The 5,196-nt window shown below is 37.7% G+C and overlaps 1 non-coding gene across 1 annotated transcript; it reads left to right on the forward strand.

The window, feature by feature from the left end:
• The first annotated feature begins 1,197 nt into the window (after window positions 1-1,197).
• Window positions 1,198-1,326, forward strand: LOC132413443 (small nucleolar RNA SNORA31). The gene has a single exon (XR_009516737.1). It is a non-coding gene; the product is annotated as a small nucleolar RNA SNORA31 (small nucleolar RNA).
• The last annotated feature ends 3,870 nt before the right edge of the window (window positions 1,327-5,196 follow it).

Here is a 5,196-nt window from a genome sequence, read left to right on the forward strand (position 1 = left end):
GAAGTTGAAGGTAGGCCAGGGAAGCATTCTCAGATTCACAGCTCAAGGGATCCCTCTTCTATGGTTACAGGGGAGTATTTTAAAAGTGGCGTTTTTTTCAATCTACTTCTCGGCCTCTCTGAGCTAAGCCTGATTCAGCAAAGCTTCCTATTTCTGTCATCTTCTTTTCTAAAGCTCTATGGACTTTGCTTTCCAAAGTGTTATCCTCACCTGTATCTGCTTTTACAGTTCTTTTCTGGTCTATGCCCTTTGGATCTCTTCCTGTCTCACTAGTATTTGAATCTGCGTTATCAATGGGATCAACAGTGTTCCCACCTTAGGCAACCTGAATTTGCTTCCAAGTAGGTTTTATCAGCATAGGTCTGTAACCCACTGATAGGATGTTCTGGGATTCTTGAGGCAGGGGCTGCTACAGCACTGTTTGAATTTCCCAGAGTTTCTATAATAGTTTCCCACAGTAATTTTGCACTTACCCATGCAAAAAGGAACCCTATGAAGACTGCTCTAATTTTTTCCCAGTTGTGTTCAGATTGATTTACTTAGGTTTTTACTCACTATGCAGTTTTCACCTTTGGGAATACACTGACAATTTCTGTTTCATGGCCATGGGCTCCTTCCAGGCTGCTCTTTCTCTGTCACTAATGCTGCAGAGCTGCTGGTCCCTAAAGGCACTGATCTTTTGGATTGAAAATTAACTTATTTGTTGAGAAATAGTCAGGAAAGTTTGCAACTAGATCCTATCACATAGAATTTTCTGAGGCAAGTCACAGGACATGCATAGGACAGGGAAAAAACCTCTGAACATTCAAATGAGCTTACATTTCTTTATGTAAGATCCTATCCAATTTTCAGGGTCCAGTGCAAATGTTCCTTCAGGAAATCTTCCTTGATCCTTGTGATTCCCGTCCACCTAACCTCCTTTTATTTATTCTCATAGTATATACTTTTATTTACCGGTTTGCCTACCTTTATTATGGATGTTTTCATGTGTTATTATAATCTTTTTATTTATATAACTATTCCTGAGTAGATTTCAAGATACTCCAAGACATGTATATATTCTAATGTTTTTTCATATCCCCAAAGCCTACTAGGCATCCAAGTTATCTCATTAAATTTATTATCAAATATTTATGAGTACTTGCTATGGATCCGGCACTGCTATAGATGCTGAAAATTCAAAAATTGATTAAAAAAATGTATCTATTTGACAAACTGGAGAAGTTACTATCTTCTCCTAAAGTTTCTACTAAGATGCAAGAAAAAAAGATTGTCCTTGTGCTCTGTCTGACTGTGGCAGCCAAGACTGAATAGGGAAAGAAAGGGGGAAATCATGATAACACAGGGAAAAACAAAGAGAGGGAATTTTTGCAACTCAGAAATAAACTTGTAAACAGTGAAGAGCCTTTTTCCCTCCAAAAAAGAATAGAAAAATTGAGTTTAAACAGAAGTGAGTTGGAGTAGAGATGAAGATCACAGAGTAGGAAGACATGAGCTCACCCCCCTCCAGGAACACATCAAAAATACATCTATATGTCGAGCAATTCTGACTGAAAACTAACTGGAGACTGCCAGAAAGACTCTCCTACAACCAAGGCTGTAAAAAAATATACAAATGGAGTCAGGTAGGAAGGGCAGAGAATTGATCAGGTAGAGACCCGAACCCCTAGGAGGGAACACAGAAGAGGAGCGGAATTACACAGGCTCTGAGATCTTCCCTGGGGAGTTAGCGGTTTGTGCCTCATAGCAGGTGCTCCAAGCCTGGGGTCCAACTCCAGGAAGAGAAGTCTCCTTAGCTGGTTTTAAAACCAGTGTGACTAACAGGAGGGCTGTAAGAAACATAGACTCTACTCGTAAACAGTGTGCACACACTTGCTTACTCCTGAAACAAGGCAGAGGAAGCAGATTGAAACTGCTAGGGATTCTGGTCAGTATCATGACTTCCCAGCACACGCCCCAGTCAGAGACAAGCACCCACTCTGTCCTTGCTTATTCTGTGGAGAAGCTCCATCTGAAAGCAGCAGAAGACACTTTCTTCTCAACTGCACATGGAATATTCTCCAGGATAGATCACATCTTGGGTCACAAATCGAGCCTTGGTAAATTTCAGAAAATTGAAATCGTATCAAGCATCTTTTCCAACCATAACACTATGAGAGTAGAAATCAGTTACAGGAAACAAACTGTAAAAAGCACAAACACATGGAAGCTAAACAATATGCTACTAAATAACCAATGAATCACTGAAGAAATCAAAGAGGATATTAAAAAATACTTAGAAAAAAACGACAATGAAAACATGACGACCCAAAACCTATGGGATGCAGCAAAAGTAGTTCTAAGAGGGAAGTTTATAGCAATACAATCCTACCTTAAGAAACAAGAAAAATCTCAAATAAACAACCTAACCTTACATCTAAAGCAACCAGAGAAAGAAAAACAAAATCCAAAGTTAGTAGAAGGAAAGATATGATAAAGATCAGAGCAGAAATAAATGAAATAGAAATGAAGGAAACGATAGGAAAGATCAATGAAACTAAAAGCTGGTTCTTTGAGAAGATAAACAAAATTGATAAACCTTTAGCCAGACTCATCAAGAAAAAACGGGAGAAGACTCAAATCAATAAAGTTAGAAATGAAAAAGAAGAAGTTACAACTGACACCACAGAAATACCATGGATCATAAGAGACTACTACAAGCAACTCTATGCAAATAAAATGGACAACCTGGAAGAAATGGACAAATTCTTAGAAAGGTACAACCTTCCCAGACTGAACCAGGAAGAAATAGAAAATATGAACAGACCAACCACAAGTAATAAAATTGAAACTGTGATTAAAATCTTCCAACAAACAAAAGTCCAGGACCAAATGGCTTCACAGGTGAATTCTATCAAACATTTAGAGAAGAGCTAACACCTATCCTTCTCAAACTCTTCCAAAAATTGCAGAGAGAGGAACACTCCCAAGCTCATTCTACGAGGCCACCATCACCCTGATACCAAAACCAGACAAAGATATCACAAAAAAGAAAATTACAGGCCAATATCACTGATGAGCATAGATGCAAAGATCCTCAACAAAATACTAGCAAACAGAATCCAACAACACATTAAAAGGATCAAACACCATGATCAGGTGGGATTTATCCCAGGGATGCAAGGATTCTTCTGTAAATGCAAATCAATCAATGTGATACACCATATAACAAATTGAAAAGTAAAAACCATATGATCACCTCAATAGATGCAGAAAAGCTTTTGACAAAATTCAACACCATTTATGATAAAAACTCTCCAGAAAGTGGGCATGGAGGGAACCTACCTCAACATAATAAAGGCCATATATGACAAACCCACAGCAAACATCATTCTCAATGGTGAAAAACTGAAAGCATTTCCTCTAAGATCAGGAATACAACAAGGATGTCCACTCCTGCCACTATTATCCAACATAGTTTTGGAAGTCCTAGCCACAGCAATCTGAGAAGAAAAAGAAATAAAAGGAATCCAAATTGGAAAAGAAGAAAACTGTCACTGTTTGCAGATGACATGATGCTATACATAGAAAATCCTAATGATGCCACCAGAAAACTACTAGAGCTAATCAATGAATTTGGTAAAGTTGCAGGATACAAAATTAATGCACAGAAATCTCTTGCATTCCTAGACACTAACAATGAAGGATCAGAAAGAGAAATTAAGAAAACAAACACGTTTACCACTGCAACAAAAAGAATAAAATACCTAAGAATAAACCACCTAAGGAGGCAAAAGAACTGTACTCAGAAAACGATAAGACACTGATGAAAGAAATCAAAAATGACACAAACAGATGGAGATATATACCATGTTCTTGGATCAGAAGAATCAATATTGTGAAAATGACTATACTACCTAAAGCAATCTGCAGATTCAATGCAATCCCTATGAAATTACCAATGGCATTTTTCACAGAATTAGAACAAAAAATTTTACAATTTGTAACACAAAAGACACCGAATAGCCAAAGCAATCTTGAGAGAGAAAAACAGAGCTGGAGGAATCAGGCTCACTGACTTCAGACTTTACTACAAATCTACAATAATCAAGACAGTATGGTACTGGCACAGAAACAGAAATATAAATCAATGGAACAGGATAGAAAGCCCAGAGATAAACCCACACACCTATGGTCAACTAATCTATAACAAAGGAGGCAAGAGTACACAATGGAGAAAAGACAGTCTCTTCAATAAGTGGTGCTGGGAAAACTGGACAGCTACATATAAAAGGATGAAATTAGAATGCTCCCTAACACCATACACAAAAATAAACTCAAAATGGATTAAAGACCTAAATTCAAGACCTAAATGTAAATAAAACTCTTTGAGGAAAACATCAGCAGAACACTCTTTGACATAATCTGCAGCAAGGTCTTATTTGACCCACCTCCTAGAGTAATGAAAATAAAAGCAAAAATAAACAAATGGGACCTAATCAAACTTAAAAGCTTTTGCACAGCAAAGGAAACTACAAACAAGAAGAAAAGACAACCCTCAGAATGGGAGAAAATATTTGCAAATGAAGCAACTGACAAGGAATTAATCTGCAAAACATACAAACAGCTCATGCAGCTCAATATCAAAAAAACAACCCAATCAAAAAATGGGAGGAAGACATAAATAGACATTTCTCCGAAGGAGACATACAGGTGGCCACCAACACTTGAAAAGATGCTCAACATCACTAATTATTAAGAGAAATGCAAATCAAAACTACAATGAGGTATCACCTCCCACTGGTCAGAATGGCCATCATCAAAAAATCTACAAACAATAAATGCTGAAGAGGGTGTAGAGAAAAGGGGACCCTGCTACACTGTTGGTAGGAATGTAAATTGGTATAGCCACTATGGAGAACAGTATGGAGGTTCCTTACAAAACTAAAACTAGAATTACCATATGACCCAGCAATCCCACTCCTGGGCATATACCCTGAGAAAACCATAATTCAAAAAGATACGTGCACCCCAATGTTCTTGCAGCACTATTTACAGTAGCCAGGAAATGGAAGCAACCTAAATGTCCATCAACAGAGGAATGGATAAAGAAGATGTGGTACATATATACAATGGGGTATTACTCAGCCATAAAAAGGAACGAAATTGTGTCATTTGCAGAGACATGGATGGACCTAGAGACTGTCATACAGAGTG

The sequence above is a fragment of the Delphinus delphis genome, chromosome 17 (genome assembly GCF_949987515.2).
Source record: "Delphinus delphis chromosome 17, mDelDel1.2, whole genome shotgun sequence".
NCBI classification, from domain to species: domain Eukaryota; kingdom Metazoa; phylum Chordata; class Mammalia; order Artiodactyla; family Delphinidae; genus Delphinus; species Delphinus delphis.